Source organism: Periplaneta americana, chromosome 10 (genome assembly GCF_040183065.1).
Source record: "Periplaneta americana isolate PAMFEO1 chromosome 10, P.americana_PAMFEO1_priV1, whole genome shotgun sequence".
Classification (NCBI taxonomy): Eukaryota; Metazoa; Arthropoda; class Insecta; order Blattodea; family Blattidae; genus Periplaneta; species Periplaneta americana.
In genome coordinates, this window is record NC_091126.1 from 24500148 (window position 1) to 24523157 (window position 23010).

The window sequence follows — 23010 nt, forward strand, 5'->3', positions numbered from 1 at the left end:
AGTGGCGTACACAGAATTTTGTCAAAGGGGGTTATTGTTAAAATTGTTTAAAATTTACATTATCGGTAATTTTGATTTGTATTATTATTATTATTATTATTATTATTATTATTATTATTATTATTAAAATTGTGAACTGTCAAATGCACAAAACGTTAAACGAACATTTCACAATAACGTCAGAACTCAAACTAACGAACGGGTGAATATCGTCATTAAAATGAGTTTAAAATCGACAATGCACAATATTTAACATCTGCACTGCATAACTGTAAAAACAACCTCTTCAATACGTATCACAACACGTTAAATTTCATATTGCATCGGCTTCATTTTATTACAAGGTCGGTACTAGGCGGCAGGTTTCTCTATAAGAAAGAGTATTGTTATAATTTCAATGTACCGCAGCACCAAAAAACAGGGATTATATTGAAGGAGGGTTAGGAGGACTTATGTCGATATAGATATTGTTATTCTGACAATGCAAAATTATTTAAGTGAAAAAGATTATGGATAACAAGTATTCAAATCTAAATGTGCATTTTTTTTTATTGAAGTCCACACCTGTGGAGTAACGGTTAGCGCGTCTGGCTGCGAAACCAGGTGGCCCGGGTTCGAATTCCGGTCGGGGCAAGTTACCTGGTTGAGGTTTTTTCCGGGGTTTTCCCTCAACCAATAGCAACAAATGCTGGGTAACTTTCGGTGCTGGACCCCGGACTCATTTCACCGACATTATCACCTTCATATCATTCAGACGCTAAATAACCTAGATGTTGATACAGCGTCGTAAAATAACCCAAACAAAAAAAATTTATTCAAGGGAGGGGCGTTCAAACCCGGTAACCCCCTCTTGCGTACACCCCTGTGATAGCTCATTCTAAACCGAAAGTGAGACATGGGTTCGTGTGAAATCTGAGTTCATTTGAACAATGATTTAAGTAAAACTGTACATACATACATGCATGCATACATACATACATACATACATACATACATACATACATACATACATGCATGCATACACACATACACACATACATACATACATACATACATACATACATACATACATACATACATACATACATACATACATACATACATACATACATACATACAATGCTGGGTAACTTTCGGTGCTGGACCCCTGACTTATTTCACCGGCATTATCACCTTCATTTCATTCAGACGCTAAATAACCTAGATGTTGATACAGCGTCGTAAAATAACCCAATAAAATAATTAAAAAATACATACATGTATACACACATACATACATACATACTTACATACTTACTTACATACATACATACATACATACACACATACACACACAGCCACCGGCGTGGCTCAGTCGGTTAAGGGCTTGCCTGCCGGGCTGAATTTGCGTTCGGACGCGGGTTCGATTCCCGCTTGGGCTGATTGCCTGGTTGGGTTTTTGCCGAGGTTTTCACCAACCGTAAGGTGAATGCCAGGTAATCTATTGCGAATCCTCGGCCTCATCTCGCCAAATATCATCTCGCTGTCACCAATCTCATCGACGCTAAATAACCTAGTAGTTGATACATCGTCGTTAAATAACCAACTAAAAATAAAAACTACGTACATACTTACATACATACATACATACATACATACATACATGCCGTAATAATGTCATTCATTTCAGGAGGTTGTTCTTCGAGATATTTCAAAAGCGTTTAATGTAGTTTTGCTTGTTTTTGTTTCCTTTTAGAGATAAAAATTATTTTATATAAAATATTTCATTGCGTGTTTCGGAAAGACACTGATTTCATTCCCAATATGTTCAATCAATTTAAGAGAGCAGTGTATTATGATAAAAATTGATTGAAAGAATTTTAGTTTTTTCCTTTGAGCGTGCAGGAATTTGATCCGAACAAATGTAACTTTTCGTTCTGAAAATAATTTTATAATATTTCTTTTCTTTGGATTAAATTTTTACACATCTAAAGAACGAAACTAAAATTCTTTTAATCATTTACTATCATAATACACTGCTCTCTTAAATTGACTGGCCATATTGGGAATTCACTCAATTGCTTCCCCAAAACCCACCATGAAATATTCAAAATAAAACATTTTTTCTCGAAAAGGAGGCAAAAACGAGGAAATTTGTATTAAACCTTTTTTGTTTGAAATATCCCAAAGAATAAGTCCTTGAATTTAGTGACATTATTTACGGTTCCTCTATATACACATATATGATACTCAAATTTTACAAAACCGTGTCTAGAGTTTAAGGGCCGTATTCATAGATATTCTTAGCGCAGGATTCCGGTGGATGATCAGCGAACTAACGTTTTTCGTATTCATAAACCAGTGTTAGCGATATGATATGAATCCTGTACAAGTAATCGGTCGATAGCCGGTGCTAGTTTAGCACGCTCGTAGCGCGGGCTAGCGAAATGTCTATGAATAGCAACCCTACGTATTTGCGACAGTGATATTTCTACGTGCAAACAAATGAAATTTCTGCTTCAAGTATGAAAAAGAAATGTTCAGATATCAGTATCTCCTCCACTTAACGCACGAGCTACAACTTAATGTGCTTCTTGACCATTGATTTCACCGTTGCAAACCATTTAGTACGAGTAGATTTGAATGGAATAATAAATACTGGAGTCTTCTCACGAAGCGAGTGGAGGTCACGTGCTGTGACAATGGTTTCAGCGTGTCACTGCGAACTGTGTTTGGTGACAAATTGTTGCCATTACGTCTTTTAGGGCTACATGAGGAGCAGTCTGGCGGAACGAGCGTGGAGATGAAAACAAAATTCTGCATATGTCGACAAACGTGAAATATTTACGTTTCATGAAGCTTATTTTTCCATGTGTTTCTACCCTCAGCTCCCTTGCTCAAAAATTTGCGCAACAAATGTAAGTAAATTCATATCCCCATGCTTGAATTGTCGTTGCTACCTGCCTTGTACAGGGACATCATTTTATTTTTACTAATATTTTTAATGTTAACTTGCCTATACCTCTGGATCAACAGCGTTTGCTACCCCCTTCCACGACTGGAGTTCGATGATACTGGCGTAAAATACAAACAAATCACTTTACTAGGTATAGGAGGGAAGAAAAGTAGTTCTAGTAACTCATGTGGAAATAATTCTGTACTTAATCTATAAAAGATTACCTGACGTACTGTAAATTCAATCTTCACTTCTGCCCGATCCGAAAAGATAAAATTACTCAGACATACTATCTACTGTCTGTCCAAGTGGTTATGTCGTAGGGTCGTAGAAAGGGAGGAAATCACGTGACATTTAATTACTTAACGAGGCCCTTTTATTTAAGCTATTTTAAACAGTTGTATAATATTACGTAGACGTCAAATTCCTAACAGAAATTAATGTTCTCAGAAAAGAGCTAAGAGAGCCCAGCCACTAGCTCGCGAATTTAAACCTGGTGGGGGAAACCGGGATACGACGTAGGCAAATGGACGACAGTACCTGTGCGAAAATGATTCAATATTGAAAGCTCTTTCGTCACTGGAAAACGCGAACATATTTTTGGAACGTACTGTTTACTATGACCGTAAGGCTACTATGACTGTATATGCGGTTTTGGATCTGTGTGGAGGACGGTTGAACTTCATTAGTAGAAGGGGTGGGAGTGAAATACATTCAGAAACTCAGGTAAAATAAAAATTGAAGTAAAAATAAAATGATGTCCCTGTACTAATAATTATGTAGTTTACCGCAGTGGAGTAACGGTTAGCATGCTTGACTGTGAAAAGAGCGGTGCCGGGTTCAAATCCTGGTTGAGACAAATTAGCTGGTTGTGGTTATTTCTGAGGTTTCCCTCAATCCATTATGAGGAAATGCAGGGCAATTTTCGGTGCTGGACCCTGAACTCATTTCGCCGGCATTATCACCTTGTCATCTTATTCAGACGCTAGATAACTATAGTAGTCGATAAAGCGTCGTAAATAACCAAAAAAGTAATATTATGGAGTGCAATAATTTGTGTGTTATGTAATTAGCAGTAGTTTAAAGTACTGTCGGATTTTTCCATTCGTCAAAACTGACTTTACTTCGCCACAGAGGCGTACGAAATTCAGACACAGGATGATTCAGAAAAGCCCTGAAAAATTTAAACAGGAATATGGTAAAGCCTTGCAGAATATTTCCAGTTCCAGAATTATCAATTTGCTTTGTGATATTTTTTATACATAGGACATTTTGGAACGAAAGAGTATCCACTACATTTAACACGCATTTTACAGGGTGATTCAACTGAACCTGTGATTTGTACAGGTATTCGTTTACTCCGCTTAATATGAAATTAAACATTTCGTAAGGAATGCGGCTTTAATGCGGATTTTAACAGAATAATTCAGTTATTTGTTTAGGTTCGCAAAACATAAATAAGTACTGCACCAGGAAATGATATTGTAAGTTTACAACTTTGATTAATGTCACTAAAGTTTCTAATGTGTTCTTTGAATAGGATGGTTTTTGCACTGAGTAGTTGTTCCGAAGCTCTCCAGCATGAAATAGAGTAGCGTGGAAAATTTCATGAATTAGGCTAAGAAATGTGCAGGTTACAGGAAAAAGTTTGGAAAGCTTTAGTACGGGAAATTAGCGACAAACTTACTACAGGAGATGGAAAGTTTTGTCCAATTCGAAAAGCATTAGAGATATTTAAATAATTTCTCGCCATACTATTGAGGAAAGTCCATTAAAATATGAACTTCCGAAGGTGTAGATTCTCCCTTAACTGAATTACTAATAGACGCAAATTACACCGAAGATATAGTGTAGACTAGGGTAATTGTAAGCACTTTTCACTGATTTCAAGTATATTTCAACATTACAAAACCCACATTAACGGTAAGCGTGACAAAGAAACATTGTGTTATTTTTAGATCTTTCTTTTCACTGAAAATGGATTTAAAATAATAAGATTGATTTTTTTTTTTCATATTTTAATTGTTAGTTTACATTTACCCCACCTGTTTACATTTACCCCTTTGAGAGGGGGGTAATTGTAAACGCCAATTTTCGTACGGGCTATCAGACACTGGACATTTTTGTTCTGTTTCAGAAGAAAGGGCTGTAGTCCTTCCAACTCCAATTTTGGTCACTGGTACATTTCGTCCCTTTAATCTACGATATATGACGGATATAGGAACTCAGTACCTCTCCTGAGCTTCACGATAACTGTAGTTACTATTTTTCACATCCGTGATAGCCCTCCCTAAATCCTCTCTTCCTAATATAATTTCTTGACATTTTGATTACTGAAAAGTACGAAATGTAACCATAGTACAACATGTTTACAATTATTCGCAAACAATTAAGACTATGGGGCAAATGTAAACACGTTATAATTTAATGAACTGAGGTTATGGGAGATCTCAGAACCAGTGTAATAAATGTTAACTACTTTATACTACTCATAAAAACAACATATTATTAAAAAATAACACTGTACGTTTACTTATTTTTTCATTTTATTGGGTTATTTTACGACGCTGTATCAACATCTCAGGTTATTTAAGGTCTGAGTGAAATGAAGGTGATAATGCCGGTGAAACGAATCCAGGGTCCAGAACCGAAAGTTACCCAGCATTTGCGCGTATTGGGTTGAGGGAAAACCCCGGAAAAACCTCAACCAGATAACTTTCCCCTACCGGGATTCGAGCCCGGGCCACCTGGTTTCGCGGCCAGACGCGCTGACCGTTACTCCACAGGTGTGGACTTGTACGTTTACTTACAATGCCAAAAATGAAGGTGAAGCAAAATTCTTTCTCGCCTTTTTTGTAGACTCTTACAAAATATTCGTTCACAACTAAGCAGTTACTCCCATTTTGCGCCAAATTGCTTTGTAGGTTAGCCAACATGTTAATTTAAATATTCCCTCGAATTAAATTTTTTATATTGACAGTTTTGTACTTCTCACAGCATTTGTTTACAATTACACCCTGTTTACCCTCGTCTACCCTATTTACAATTTGTAGGTATTTGAAACCGAGCGTCCAAACAGTGAAATACCGCTGAGGTTATGGCGCAGAATATCTGCATGGAAATATCATATGTACTTCGGTACATCAAAATATATATGATATGCGTAATAAATCACTTTGTGATTTAAGACGGCGCCTATACCGTCGGATCCCGGCCAATCAGTCACTCATTCGAGTGCACCTCAACAAATGTATGGACTTCGGTCCTGCGTTCATAGACATCTATGACGTAGTGCAGAGGGCGGCCACTAGAGGGAACCCAAGAGATGGAGCTTAATCTGAGACGATTCTAACCGGCGTCGGGGTTGTATCCGGCGTGGCTTAGTGGATAAAGCATCAGCACGTAGAGCTGAAAACCCGGGTTCAAATCCCGGCGCCGGAGAGACTTTTCCTCCTTTCCATCACTCTTTCATCATATGATGACGCAGAATATCTGCATGGAAATATCATATGTACTTCGGTACATCAAAATATATATAGGGGAGAGTCGGGTAGTATCGGACATCGGGTAGTATAGGACAGTGCGTTTCTTTCATATACCACTATATGGTAGTACCTGAATGACATGGTTACGTTATCTATGCGACATCACAGAAACGTAACCATGTCAATCAGGTACTATCATCGTGTGGTAGATGAAAGAAACTCACTGTCCGATATTACCCGATGTCCGATACTACCCGACTCTCCCCTAATATATACCGCTGAGGTAGTCATTCAGCTAGCCGTGGACAGCAGCACATGCAGATGTACCGGTTTTTACCCGTGCTCTGAATGGTCGAGGGGAAAGCAATTCAATCGTTCAGAGGTTTAATATTATTTAGCCTATGGCTGTACTATGCATGATTTAAATGTTGGAAATGTTGACTCCAGTTATTAAAGGTGACAGATTATTATGATGTGTTCTGCTAGTGAGAATAGATGGAAATAGCATGAGACGCTGTGTGTGATGGATGCGAACCGCTCCGAGTTAATGTATGCGACAGCAGATGAGATGTTTAATAGATATAACATAACTGAACACCTGCTGACCTGAGGGGAATTTCTTACTCTTAGCCGGGGAATGGCTGTACAGAGATGTTTATATTTAAATATACTGCGATCAACTTAGATACAACTGAAACGTTTCATCACCCATTGCTGCATAATATTAAAATAACACAACTAACCAAGTCGTGTTTTCTTAAAAGGATGGAGATATGAACACGATTATATTTACTTCAAAATACCAGTAATAAAATTCCTTTATATTTCAAGGAATCATTAAGAATTCCATAGTGTAATTGAATTGCAGTAGAACTTGGTTATAGCGACCTCGTTTTGTGCGACACCTCGCCTATAACGTCAAATATTCTGTTGTCCCAACTAATTCCCCATAAGACATATGCTTTCCTACCTTGCTTAATACGACAAACGTATATGCGTCTACCTCGCATATAACGTCATTTTCAACCTCAGTTTGGAATACAATTTTCTAAGAACCAAAGTATTTTGCTGAAATCTGGCAAATCCTTTACTGTTCCCTTCTATCATAGACCTATGGAACGCAGGCAGATTCCTCATCCCATTGTAACCTGCTCAAATTCATGCTGTATTAATGGTACCTGCATGCGGCCAGTTTCGATAGGAAGTTTTCACTAAGTGCACGCATTTTAACGCAGTATGCCCACTAAAAGAAGTGGGTGACACTTTAGAAGCCATTAGAATTGTGAACATTTCTATGAAGCTAGAGGAGGGAGTGTGAAGCTAGGAGAAGGAGCAGTGAAATTGCAACTGAAATAATGAACATAGAATTTAATTTAGAAAGTGTATATTGGGCAAGTAGGAGACAACAGAGTAAAATGACTGATTACTTCACTCCTCAGTAAATAAGTTTGGTGAGTAATGAACAAACTGTTTTAATACAGAATACTGTATTTATAATTGTACATGTATTTTATTGTGTTCATGTTATGCTTAAAAGTGAATACATAAATCTAAAATAATATTACTTTTCATTTTCCACCTCACTAGACTGATAATATGGATCTCGGTTACTACGACACTCGTTTATAACAACATAATTTTCAAGGTCCCTTGGATGTTGTTATAACCAAGTTCTACTGTATAAGGTGCAGAAAGAGCTCATGTTAACAATTTTTTTTTCTCCAGGTGTATTGATTAGTAACAGCACGCATGGCATTTATTGCAGAATTTAAACTGTTTATTTTTACCACTAACAATGTAAAACATACAAAAATATTACATTATGCAACGAGCCTATAATGATAGTAATTAAGAAGCGAGGATGTTTATTTTTCATACGAGCGTCTTAATTACCATTATAGGCAAGTTTCATACGACTTTTTATGCTCGACCATATTTCTAACTTGAAATTATTCATAAGTTTTCATGTTATTCTTATGTAACTGGGGAGCGAACTGACCTTGTGCAATCACGTAAATTGTGAGATGTGCGCAGACGCGAAAGTATTGATTTTTTCCTGGCAACGAATGTCGACGACCTTGATATAATCTAGTATCGTGTTAATATTCAATGAGGATGGCGCGACCTCATATAATGAATATGTGATAATCTAGAAAGTAAGATAAACGTTAAACTTGATATAACCTTGGAATTGAATTCGACATTGAAAAACGAGATGACAAATTGAATTTATTTGAATATTATTTACAATTAACGCTAATTATTATAGTAACAGAACATAACCTTCTGCGACAGTATTGGATTTCCAGCCTGCGTGACGTTTTGCTAGTTGTCTTTCGATTGCAGATCCGAGAATAATCGAAAACCTGAACTTTAATGAATAGGTGTACTTTAATGACATGCATTGAAGGACTGCTACCAGGTGTATAAGTACTACATTTCGGCATGGTCGAGCATAAAAACACCTTGCATATCTGAAAATTGGGAAATTTATTTTACGGCACTCTTACTGTACTCCAACCACGAGAAAGTCTCCAGGGAATGAAACGAAGCGGGGTGATGCTGTGAATGAATGTTGATGTCATAAGATGTCACACACGTGGGTACTCGAATCTCTATTGGCTATCTCTCAAAGCACAAACCATAACACTGATATACATATTTTTATACTGCCCTAGTTACAAAATTAGATCACTGTTAATCTCCTGGTCTTTTAATCCCTCCGTACAGGAAATAACATATGCAGGAGAGCGCAAGATTTTTAAACTGACGTTATAACTTTAATATTATCAATCTACGTCGCTCCAATATATGACGTAATAGTAAGCACATTCCTTTCACGGTTTATCTCTTGGTTGAAGAACAGTAAGCTGCTTGTACACAATCCAGTTTTTCTTCTAATTCAAAATTTTACAAGAAAAATTGTCAAAGATTGATAAATATTGGAAAATATTTTTGTCAAACACTGTTTCATGTTGCTAAAACTTTGACAGAATTTTAAAACATGCGTTTCAAGTTCATTGTAACCTACAAAATATCACAATGTAAATAAGTAAATTATTTGAAGAATATCTAGGATATAGAAAAAAATTATATAACCTCTGCGCTACCCCAAAACGAAGAATATTACGATTCCATGTCAGGGATATCTTACCAGAAGGGTGTATAAAAAATGTTTCGTTATTAAAATATTTGTAGGCCTAATGGAACAAAATGATGTTTCAAAACCATATTTGGGAATTACAAATGACATGAGAAAGAATAAAAAGTGACTTATCATGTAGACAAGGACAGGAAAAAGCATTCCAAATTTATATGAGAAAACTTGTCAAAGATTGATAAATATTGGAAAATATTTTTGTCAAACACTGTTCCATATTGCTAAAACTTTGACAGGATTTTAAAACATGCGTTTCAAGTTCATTGTAACCTACAAAATATCACAATATAAATAAGTAAATTATTTGAAGAATATCTAGGATATAGAAAAAAATTATATAACCTCTGCGCTACCCTAAAACGAAGAATATTACGATTCCGTATCGGGGATATCTTACCAGAAGAGTGTATCAACAATATTTTTCGTTATTAAAATATTTGTAGGCCTAATGGAACAAAATGATGTTTCAAAACCATATTTGGAAATTACAAATGACATGAGAAAGAATAAAAAAGTGACTTATCATGTAGACAAGGACAGGAAAAAGCATTCCAAATTTATATGAGAAAACTTGTCAAAGATTGATAAATATTGGAAAATATTTTTGTCAAACACTGTTCCATGTTGCTAAAACTTTGACAGGATTTTAAAACATGCGTTTCAAGTTCATTGTAACCTACAAAATATCACAATGTAAATAAGTAAATTATTTGAAGAATATCTAGGATATAGAAAAAAAATTATATAACCTCTGCGCTACCCTAAAACGAAGAATATTACGATTCCGTATCGGGGATATCTTACCAGAAGAGTGTATCAACAATATTTTTCGTTATTAAAATATTTGTAGGCCTAATGGAACAAAATGATGTTTCAAAACCATATTTGGAAATTACAAATGACATGAGAAAGAATAAAAAAGTGACTTATCATGTAGACAAGGACAGGAAAAAGCATTCCAAATTTATATGAGAAAACTTGTCAAAGATTGATAAATATTGGAAAATATTTTTGTCAAACACTGTTCCATGTTGCTAAAACTTTGACAGGATTTTAAAACATGCGTTTCAAGTTCATTGTAACCTACAAAATGTCACAATGTAAATAAGTAAATTATTTGAAGAATATCTAGGATATAGAAAAAAAATTATATAACCTCTGCGCTACCCTAAAACGAAGAATATTACGATTCCGTATCGGGGATATCTTACCAGAAGAGTGTATCAACAATATTTTTCGTTATTAAAATATTTGTAGGCCTAATGGAACAAAATGATGTTTCAAAACCATATTTGGAAATTACAAATGACATGAGAAAGAATAAAAAAGTGACTTACCATGTAGACAAGGACAGGAAAAAGCATTCCAAATTTATATGAGAAAACTTGTCAAAGATTGATAAATATTGGAAAATATTTTTGTCAAACACTGTTCCATGTTGCTAAAACTTTGACAGGATTTTAAAACATGCGTTTCAAGTTCATTGTAACCTACAAAATATCACAATGTAAATAAGTAAATTATTTGAAGAATATCTAGGATATAGAAAAAAATTATATAACCTCTGCGCTACCCCAAAACGAAGAATATTACGATTCCATGTCAGGGATATCTTACCAGAAGAGTGTATCAAAAATTTTTCCTTATTAAAATATTTGTAGGCCTAATGGAACAAAATGATGTTTCAAAACCATATTTGGGAATTACAAGTGACATGAGAAAGAATAAAAAAGTGACTTATCATGTAGACAAGGACAGGAAAAAGCATTCAAATTTATATGAGAAAATTTGTCAAAGATTGATAAATATTGGAAAATATTTTTGTCAAACACTGTTCCATATTGCTAAAACTTTGACAGGATTTTAAAACATGCGTTTCAAGTTCATTGTAACCTACAAAATATCACAATGTAAATAAGTAAATTATTTGAAGAATATCTAGGATATACAAAAAAATTATATAACCTCTGCGCTACCCCAAAACGAAGAATATTACGATTCCATGGCAGGGATATCTTACCAGAAGGGTGTATAAAAAATGTTTCGTTATTAAAATATTTGTAGGCCTAATGGAACAAAATGATGTTTCAAAACCATATTTGGGAATTACAAGTGACTTGAGAAAGAATAAAACAATGACTTGTTATGTAGACAAGGACAGGAAAAACCATTCCAAATTTATATGAAAGCATAAAAAATCGGGAACACCCGTATCAATAAAGCTCGTGTTCGTGTGTAGTTCCATTATAATATAGAAATACAAAAATCAATCCACAGAAATGATAAATTGTTATGCAGAGTGATTCATAATGATTTACCGCCACTATAGCTTCAGAACACTTCCTAATTAAAGAAATGATACTTCTGAATAGTTCATTCTCTGTCTGTAATATTCTTCTTCCCTAACTAAATAACAATGGTGTTTTAGAGATAACTTCAAATTAGTGTAACTTTGAAAATATTGGGAATAGGACCCATGTTTATATGACACATTTTGCTCAAAATGTCTTTGGAAATATGCTCCACAAGTGGCGGTAACTCCTCGTGAATCACTCTGTACACACACCATACGACAGGCTCATGTCAGTAGATTTACTGGCATGTAAAAGAACTCCTGCGGGACAAAATTTCGGCACACCGGCGACGCTGATATGTCGGCAGTTGCGAGCGTCGTTAAATATATCATAATTTTTTTCACGGATATTCTCATTATCATTATAACCACTTTAACTACCAATAGACCACATATTTAAGTGAATTATTGCCTTTAAAGAAACATAAAGTTCACCGGTATTTGAATTCATTAGCTTTCTTTAAGTTGTAGAGAAATCTATAAGAATTACAACAGGCCGACTAATACTAATACTAATACTCATGTGGAACAGAACAATGAAAAGTCACTTCTGCAGTCGTAAGTATGGAGTAAGAAAGTACAGGTGTTCAAGAAAACTTTGTGGAACACAATTCTACTAATATATTATTGCCTCGAATAACTCTCGCACTTTATTTTCCGAAATATTACTTACTTATGGCTTTTAAGGAACCCGGAGGTTCATTGCCGCCCTCACATAAGTCTCTATCCTGAGCTAGATTAATCCAGTCTCTACAACCATACCACACCTCCCTCAAATCCATTTTAATATTATCTTCCTATTTACGTCTCGGCCTCCCCAAAGGGCGTTTTCCCTCTGGCCTCCCAACTAACACTCTATAGTCATATCTGGATTCGCCCATACCTGCTACAAGCCCTGCCCAACTCCAAAGTTTGAATTTAATGTTCCTAATTATGTCACATGAACAATACAATGCGTGGAGTTCTGCGTTGTGTAACTTTCTCCATTCTCCGATAACTTCATCCCTCTTAGCCCCAAATATTTTCCTAAACATCTTATTCTCAAACACCCTTAACCTCTGTTAATTTCTCAAAGTGAGAGTCTAAGATTCACAAGGATGTAGAACAACCGGTTCTGAAATATACATGTAAAAATACGGGTGCGCGGTTTATTCGATATGAAGTTGGTAAAATTGCCTGATTTTCCTCTCCTGCAGCTCCTAAGATGATATCGTATGCCATTATCTTTCCGTATGGGTATTTGAATTTTATTGTTAACATTGTTAAATGTCGAAAGCATTGGAGAATAAAGAAGTTAATAATGATAGCAGATAAGAATTATAACAAAGCGCGTTGTATCATACAAAATAGTGGTAGATAATTTACTGATGCGTGCTATTAATATTGCTGGATGTTGTGTGAACGGCGGCCTGAGCACGATACACGACATGTGTGCAAAGCATGCACATAGGACGAGTTTGAAATGCGTTCTGTTTCTAGATATTCATTGTTAACTGAACTGTATTTGTGTTTCATTTCATTGTTTTTAATTTGTCGTGAAGTTCTATTTTGTTTTTTTTTCTTTCAAAAGTGGGGTGCGCGGCTTATTCGAGGGCGCGGGGTATTCGAGAAAATACTGTAACTATTAGTTACAGCTCAATATACTTGTAATGTATTACACTATGATTGGTGGATTAGGGCCTTGGACTCATTTTTATTGTCATTGTGACCTTCATTTTCATATAAATTTTAGACAATTCTTGGTAACATGTAGGTGATTTTTTCTTAGAATAATATTTTTATCAACAGTAATCTCACTAGAGGTTTTGATTTATCTAGAGAAAATAAAAACTCGAGTGGGATTTAACTGACTATTACACGATTAGAAGAAAGTATATAAAGATTAGAAGTAACGAAGTACTCCAATACAATAAAATATTAATTGACTTACGAAAATACAAAACTGTCTTCAAATTTGTACCATCTCAACATTATAAATATTACGCTAGTAGATGGCAGTAGTGCGTTATTATTAGCTCTTGTCTTGATATCAGTTGTGCCAACTATGGAATCTTCATTGAACTCTGTGGAAGGTTACTGGTCAAGAAGGCTTTGTTGATTCAGTTTCATTTTATTAAAACAGTTGCATTCCACTTCAATTATCCCGATCCCAATAATCAACATCACTTGACAGATGATTTTCAATTAATTTTAGTATTAAACAATCTCTGATACGTGACTATTCATTATATCATATAGCAGAAGCTATAACAAACATAACCTAAATAATATAAACGAGTGTTAGAAAAGTTTTAATTAGGGATGATGAAATAAACAAGAAATGTTTTAATTAACGATGATGAAATAAAGAAATAAACATGAATAATTTTAAAAGAAACTGTTATTGAAAGTACAATTTTCAAATTTGAATGTTTTAGTGGTTGGTGGTCCAGTTGATGTTATATTGGACGTGTGCATAAAAGAAGTGAACTCGTTGATGTACATGGTGTATCCCTCAACTTATTCAGGATTTCCAAATGGTGCTCTTCATTTATTTGTAAATAGGGTTTCAGGGAAGATGCATAGCTATGACCAGTGATATTTATTAATTCTTGTTCTTGAATGCCAATCCGAGTCATATTTGAAAGTGCTGTGCATCGACTGGAGTGGTTTGTAATTTTCTGTTTTTGACGTCCATACCAGTGCAGTTTGAAATGTTGGCAAACAAAGAAACAAATGCTAGGGTAGTGATAAAAATAAACAAATGCTAGGGACGCGATAAAATTAAACAAATGCTATGGACGCGATAAAATTGTGCGATAAGCAGCCATGATTGCTTGAAAGACGACCTTTTGCACCGTTTTATTGGTCAAAAGTAGTGTGACGCAGTAAAAGTGTAATAATCATCATAATCTTTCATTCTCATATTAAGGGATACATTCGGCGTGTTTTGAAGCCTAAATAGAGTAAGATGTTAATGGAGTGACTCAGCCCTAACCTGAATAATCATAAAGAATTCATCATCATTATGACTGAGCGAGGAGATTGACATCCCATTTTTTTCACTCTTGTAATTGAAAGATGAGGAATGTCGCCGTCACTTTGCTTGTCACAGACTTCCGATAGAACTTGGTGACTGTTTCTATACATAGGTGTACAGAATCCAATATGTCTAACATGAAAACAAAAATAATAGAAAAAAATTTGAATGAAGATGTTAGAAAATTCAATTTTATTCAGATGCTTTGTTCACAAAAGGAAGGAAGCATGTATCTTTATTTTTGCTTTTTCTATTTCCGCAGAGTTTACCATCTCATTCTCGGAAAGAAAAAAACGTAGTGCGAGGTTGTATAGCTGCAAGGAGAGAGAGAGAGAGAAAACACTAACCAATACTCCACCGTGTTCCGTTTTCGCTGTCTTTCATGTTTCTGACAGCTATCTAATAGGAAAAATTGGTTTCCCGTCAACTTTTGAAGACAAGAGGAGCTAACTTGGTTGCCCAAGGACTTACATGTTGAAGCAAATTGTATGTGCCGCTCTACGAAGGTTCATGATTCCTTGATTGTCTGTCTTGCATTGGGTTGGGCACGAAACTCTCCAGTTTATATTACGAATTCAGGCGCTGACAATCAGTCCCCAGACTTGCAAGGTGAAAATAAGAAGTCGTGCTTTGGATTCTTTCTTTAATATGATTACTTATTCACAAAACTTTGCAAAAGACGAAAGCAAGTAGAGTTCGCACGGTTCTTTTTTTCGCTATTTTTGTTTTGCTGTAATAGTTTTCCCTTTCCTTTCCTTCTTTTTCTCCCCCCCCCTTCTCCCCTCGCCCTCCTCTCTTATATTACTCTGAAATAAAATTAACTTTGTTTTCATACAGTAATTATGGTTGGGCAGTAAAACTTCAGAAACTCAATTTAAGCGCAAAAAAAAAATATTATTTTACTTTGACCTGTTTTAATGACTTCACCGTCTACGTTTTCGCTTGCATCTCACTCCGCTTCTTACTCCTTGTTGACGCATACAACCCATTACTTGAAATTGTGTATCTGTTAAGCCAATTACGTAGTTATTCTTGAATTGTTACTACGAATATGACGGTGTCGCTTATATTAGGACCATAGCATAAACTTGAAACTATACTGATATTACAAGAAAAAAGTGAATAGCAAGCAAGAGGTTAAAATTTCAATTACTGTGTTCAAATGTTTGCAATGTCAGGCATGATATGAATAGGGTAAAGGTTGGTAATATTGTGATAGTTCTTTTTGAGAATTAATTAAAATTTTACTGAGCGAGAGGAAGATCGGTTTTTTTGACGAAATACCCTGTGTGTTTGATTCAGTAATGTTATTTCTAGACCTAGGATTTTATCCTTAAATGTATCCTACACGAGAAGCTCTCGAGCGATGATACTGCCTAAAACTACTGGGTGTTCATTTCAAAGTGTGTCATGACGTCACTGTTGTGAGTCAGCGATTTGAAGCGAGTTTCAGCTTTTATGTCAGAGAAGTTGCCTATTAATCAAGGCGTTCTATCTGAACTTGAGAACGTGTACCGTATAACTTGAATGTCGTAGCAACATATGGAGGTCTGTAAAGTCTGTGTGCTACTCTAACCTCTTTCGAACTGTGTTTTGCGCGGGCAAGTCGTACGCAGGGTATTTGTTATCGTCGATTGCGTACGGCAACATTCCACAACACAAATCAAAATGATCCGTGTCCATGTTGACCGTCCAAGTTAATGTCAACAAATACGTAAGTAATCGTCTTAACCCTCTCCCCATATCCCGACAGTAAGAAAAAAAACTCACCTCAGTACATATTTCCAAACAGTTCACATTCTTGCCGTTACTGGCGTTACCGTACGTATCGGTAAGTAATCTTCAGAATGAACGCCGTACTTGCTAAGCAACTTCTCTCGCATTTAGGTAATACGCCTCTGCGGAAGTGTAGGAAGATTGAATTTTCTAGATTCATCGACTAGCCACATGACGACATACAGCGAGCCAGGACAGATTTTGAACTGAACACCCAGTAGGTAGGCTTACATTAAAGAACGTATGTTTGAGCCTGCGATAAACGAGCCTAAAATACGAGGTCTAGTAATTTATCATTGGCATAAACATGTTCAAGATTTTACGAAACCTTCAATTCCGCCTCAAGATCGTTCCGCATAATTTTAATTGCCAAAAAGTCCTTTTTGCATGAATTTCCTAACTCTTTTCCAACATGAAATTGTTCCGCGAAGTGATAGACGTCCTTTCCAACTGACGCAGAGTATATGAATTTACTTGCGACATTCCGTGTCTTAATATCACGATTTAATCCTAGAGGTGACGGTAATTCCAACGCTGAGACGCTGGAATTGTCTTTTCACACGCGCACAATTATACAACTTCTAGGTGAAATAAATTTAACTAATACTATCCTCAACGACTTATCTTAGGGCTCTATTAAGACGAAGAGGGTGACGTGCTAAAGTTGAGTATTACATTCGTTTTATTATTTTTTTACAGGCCGGGGATACACCACGACCAGGATATAGTCCCTCCAGTGTAAAAAAGTGAGTATATGCTATGCCCGAAGGGTTGCAGAGTATAAGGGGTTGTCTCCGGCAAGGAAGGAAGAAAACGGGGGACTAGAAGTGGAGAGGGAAATGTTTTAATTTGGTCTCCCCAGAAAGCTGCTTTATTCTCATTTACTGGGATGAAACAGATGGCCTCCTCCAGGCATACAAATTCCTGCAAATGAGCTCCTACTTTTCATTAAGGGCTGTGCTTGCACTGTAAAACTGCAACCAACCCCCCTGGATGCAGTCATCCAAAACAGTCAGAAATCCAAAGACAGGGACTCGAGGAATAATTAAAGTTCTTAAAAAAACAAATTTAATTAAAAACTTTTTTAGAATAAAAATAGAGACGAAGTGACTAGTTGTGAGATGTCGAGGTGACAGCACGAGTAATTAGAAATAGAATGCACGGGAAATGTAAATATTAGAATTCACTTTTCGCTGTCCTAGATACTAGTCGGAGGGTCGTTTCCTCAAAAGAAAATTTCTCTGAGAATTTTCAGACTTCTTAACGCGTCTAATTAATTCCTGCGACACTTCTACCTCGAGCCATCTAAAATTTGTTTTCGTGGTACTCTCCGGATATAATCTAATTGAGGCAAGAAGGTGTTTATGGTTACCAAAACTGTATTGTGTAATGATGTCCTCGTATTGGAACTCTGTCTACAATTATAACGGAATTGTCGATTCCTTCTTTTTCCCTGCGGTTGACAAGGTGGAATTTAAATTAGTGACGAGTTTTCAAAGTGAAAAAAATTGTCAATTATGTCTGAGGAATATTGCGGGCCACACTATTCCAGCATTCCATCTGTCGGAGTAAAATCGATCCATTGTAAATGAAGACGGACACTCGAACGTTTCTGTATATAGATCAAGATTTTCTGAATATAGGTCACTAGTTCTCAGCCAAATCTCCAAAAGGACTGTCTCTTAATGTTTAGAGTTCAGTGAATTTATTTTAAATCGAGAATCACAGTAAGTGTAAGAGACAAATAATACGCATTTCGTAGATTACGAAAAAGCTCTTGATGAAATAAAGAGTGCTTTTAGTCCATATACTAAAATAAATAAATATACCCAATCCATTATCCACATCTATAATTAGACACCTCTACCTCGAGCCATTTAAAATCTGTTTTCGTGGTCCTCTCCGGATATAATCTGATTGAGGCAAGAAGGTGTTTATGGTTATCAAAACTGTATTGTGTAATGATGATCTCTTATTGGAACTCTGTCTAAAATAATACGGAATTGTCGATTCCTTCTTTTTTCCCCGCGGTTGATAAGGTGGAATTTAAATTAGTGACGAGTTTTCAACGTGAACAAATGTCAATTATGTCTGAGGAATATTGCGGTCCACACCTTTCAAGTATTCCATCTGTCGGAGTAAAATCGATCCGATGTAAATGAAGACAGAAACTCGAACGTTTCTATATATAGATCACGATTTTCTGAATATAGGTGACTAGTTCCCCAATAGGACTGTTTCCTAATGTTTAGAGCTCAGTGAATTTATTTTAAATCGAAGAATGGCAGTATGTGTAAGCGATAAATAATATGCATTTCGTAGATTACGAAAAAGCACCTGATGAAAGAAGAATATTGCTTTTAGTCCATATACCAAAATAAATAAATATACCCAATCCATTATCCACATCTATAATTAGACACTTCTACCTCGAGCCATTTAAAATCTGTTTTCGTGGTCCTCTCCGGATATAAATTAATTGAGGCAAGAAGGTGTTTATGGTTATCAAAACTGTATTGTGTAATGATGTTCCCTTATTGAAACTCTGTCTACAATAATACGGAATTGTCGATTCCTTCTTTTTTCCCCGCGGTTGACAAGGTGGAATTTAAATTACTGACGAGTTTTCAACGTGAACAAATGTCAATTATGTCTGAGGAATATTGCGGTCCACACCTTTCAAGTATTCCATCTGTCGGAGTAAAATCGATCCGTTGTAAATGAAGACAGACACTCCAACGTTTCTGTATTTAGATCAAGATTTTCTGAATATAACTTAGGTGACTAGTTCCCCAATAGGACTGTTTCCTAATGTTTAGAGTTCAGTGAATTTATTTTAAATCGAAGAATTGCAGTAAGTGTAAGAGACAAATAATTCGCATTTCGTAATTATAAAGTATACCTTGCAATTTTCTTCATGAATTACATTTGTGCTGCTTAATTTTTTTTAATGTTGCTATTTGAGAGTTTGTGCTTTATTTCCAAACACAAGAGTTGGTTTGTCTAAAAAATATAGTCAGATTCTAGTATTTTTCTGGAAGCATTGTAGATTTTAAATTGTTGCATAATAACCCTGTTATTTTTATAAACATATAAAGCGTATAATGAGGAAATCTTGTCATGTTTGTGATACCGTTTTTAGAGGTATATGTAGCGTGCAGTCACAAAGATTGTACTCAGGATTCCTCGCTTAGTCCAGCTGGCTTCCAACTGCTCTGAGATTCAACACGTGTGTGCAGTAGATATGGAAGTCATAAATAGATTCTAGTGAGAAGGAATCAGCATAGAGATATCCTGCCTCGTGTGGTGTGTTTCAATTTTAGCGCTTAAGTCATCTCAAATGTGACTAACAAAACAAACTAGGTAATTAAAAATTAAGTAAACAAATTGTGAAAACTTGCCAAGCAGGAATTATTTTATTCTGTCTTGTAATAGAAACACATTTGCAGTCTAAGCTGAATTTTTTAGATATTGCAGGAAGAAAATCAATTTTACTTTACACTCTGAGTGTGACAAAAATAATTTTAAATTGATTGAAAAATTGTTGTTAAGAGCTCTGGTGGATGAAGTTTCTATTTTCTAAAATTTGTAAGTATAGTCGTCATGTTTTATACAATTCATCTCATTGCTGTAAGTGGTTTACTAGAGTATAATAGTTTCTACTACTTTCCGCAATGAAGATCGTGAAATTTTAATTTGTAATGTTTCGTATTTTTCGAGATTCCGTCAAAATATGGTCTAAACTGGGTATAAAGCCTTCTACATATACAGCAAGTACTGTCAGTCATCAAGTTTCCTGATTAAGTGTGTCCGATGTTGTAACAGAAGAGTCACCAATACTTTTTTAAAGGAATTTTAGTATTTCTCCCTGTTCATTTTCTTCCTTGCAACTATATACCGAAGTTTTAGACACATCAGTCGCTTTATTTGTTCTCTCCAAAATATGACTAGCGAAAAGTGTCTTCCATTCCTTGCATTTTCATATTCGCTCTGGAAATACATATAAGCACGACATAGAACTTTCTTGCTATCGCAGTACAGTATTTAACGTGTCCTACCATGTAGTAAATAGTGTTGTGGGATTTAATCGATTAATTTATATTGTAATATTAATCGATCAAAAATACTTAATCGAATAATTGAGTCAATTAAAATTAATCGGTTGTAGTTGATATTAATTATTATTTTGTTAATACAAACTCATACTAAAAATTCCGACAATATTCCTCTCTCTTCGGAAATCTTTGTACAAACACTTCAGAAAGAGATGGAGATATGAGGACAGTGACCTAGTCTACCTCTATTGAAAGTTGAAACAAAATGCGAAACCCTTATTAAGTTTTATGGTTTTCCAAGAAAACTTCCACCTTGATGTCAGCTCGCCTTCCTGGCATATGAAGTACATACTTTTCTGGGATTCGTCCCCCTCATCCCTTATATGTCTACACTGTGTGAAAGTGAGAGCGTAACTATTTTCTCTTTCTAAAATCTGGTAATTGAATTACAATAAGGGCCAGTCTTCTGTTTCGACCGCTGTACGAGTTTATATATGAAGGTTGTGTGTTTAGTTTGATAAAGAAAAAAAAAACAATTTTCTGTTGTCTGTGAAGAGTGTAAACTCCAAGTCATATGAGAATTTGAGAGGTAAACTCGGAGAAACGTTTGGATTTAAATTGAACGATCGTGGAGAAGTGCTTGACAGAAAAATAGTCTTTTTTTGTGTTTAGTGATGCAGAGAACTTTGTTATTAAACGTAGAACGGCACTTAATTCGGAGCATGTGAATGCACTCACATGTTTAAAATCATGGATGAAGTAGTATTAACTAGGTGAGTTTTCATAGTTTTCGTTATTTATGTTTGTCTCAAAAATTCCCGCAGAAATTGACACAATAATTAATAAGTCTTATAAAAAATATGTTTGTAAATAAATTAAGTAGTTGTTTTGTAATATAACGAAGCAATATACACAGATATACAACATTTAATACTTATGCTTATCATCCAACTCAAGTTAAATTTAACAATAATTGTGCATTACAGTATATTAAATATTTTTTCAAATCGATCAAAACTCGATTACCCTATCGATTAATCGATTAAATTCAAATAGTTAATCAATTAAATATTTTGATCGATCAACACCACTAATTGAAAGTAAATACTAAACACAACACCAGCACACCAGTCACAATATTCACAATCTTGAATGAAATGTAGTTTTAAATTACGTGTTTGAAACCTGAATTTAACTAGGATACAAACAGGCATGCCTAGATTGAGGGAGAATCATAAGGAACGTTCACGTGTTGTAGGATCATCCCGTCAGATATACTGTAGTAAGTAGCATATCTCAAACCCCTCTTGTTACTGATTGACAAGGTTCGCCCTAACGTTTAAACTCATTGGCAGGAAGTATCCTCCTGTATAAAAATAGAGTATAAGTATGTTTTCTCCCGTGTGTGGTGTGGCAGGATATCGCTGTTACGCCGCTACTGCTTATACTATGGGTTAGTTAACTTTCTCACTACTCTACAGCATACAGTGTTGCAAGTATACGTGCAGTAAGTTTTGTGATGTCTGTCCTCGGATAGAGATTAAGGGTACACGTGCAGTAAGTTTTGTGATGTCTGTCCTCGGATAGAGTTTAAGGGTACACTTGCAGTAAGTTTTGTAATGTCTGTCCTCGGATAGAGATTAAGGTACACGTGCAGTAAGTTTTGTGATGTCTGTCCTCGGATAGAGATTAAGGGTGCACGTGCAGTAAGTTTTGTGATGTCTGTCCTCGGATAGAGATTAAGGGTACACGTGAAGTAAGTTTTGTGATGTCTTCCTCGGATAGAGATTAAGGGTATACGTGCAGTAATTTTTGTGACATCTTTCTCGGTTAGAGATTAAGGGTACACGTGCAGTAAGTTTTGTGATATCTTCCTCGGATAGGGATTAAGGGTACACGTGCAGTAAGTTTTGTGATGTCTGTCCTCGGATAGAGATTAAGGGTACACGTTCAGTAAGTTTTGTGATGTCTGTCCTCGGATAGAGATTAAGGGTACACGTGCAGTAAGTTTTGTGATGTCTGTCCTCGGATAGAGATTAAGGGTACACGTGCAGTAAGTTTTATGATGTCTGTCCTCGGATAGAGATTAAGGGTACACGTGCAGTTAAGTTTTGTGATGTCTGTCCTCGGATAGAGATTAAGGGTACACGTGCAGTAAGTTTTGTGATGTCTGTCCTCGGATAGAGATTAAGGGTACACGTGCAGTAAGTTTTATGATGTCTGTCCT

General features: G+C 35.6%; 2 protein-coding genes across 5 annotated transcripts in view; one reads left to right on the forward strand and one right to left on the reverse strand.

The window, feature by feature from the left end:
* Positions 1-23010, forward strand: part of LOC138707524 (uncharacterized) — a 737224-nt gene that overhangs the window by 98555 nt on the left and 615659 nt on the right. The window contains exon 2 of the mRNA XM_069837052.1: positions 17428-17474. The gene's annotated coding sequence lies outside the window, so the exon portion shown is untranslated. The remainder of the gene's footprint in view (positions 1-17427; positions 17475-23010) is intronic.
* Positions 1-23010, reverse strand: part of LOC138707523 (SET and MYND domain-containing protein 4-like) — a 119316-nt gene that overhangs the window by 80609 nt on the left and 15697 nt on the right. The window lies entirely within an intron of this gene.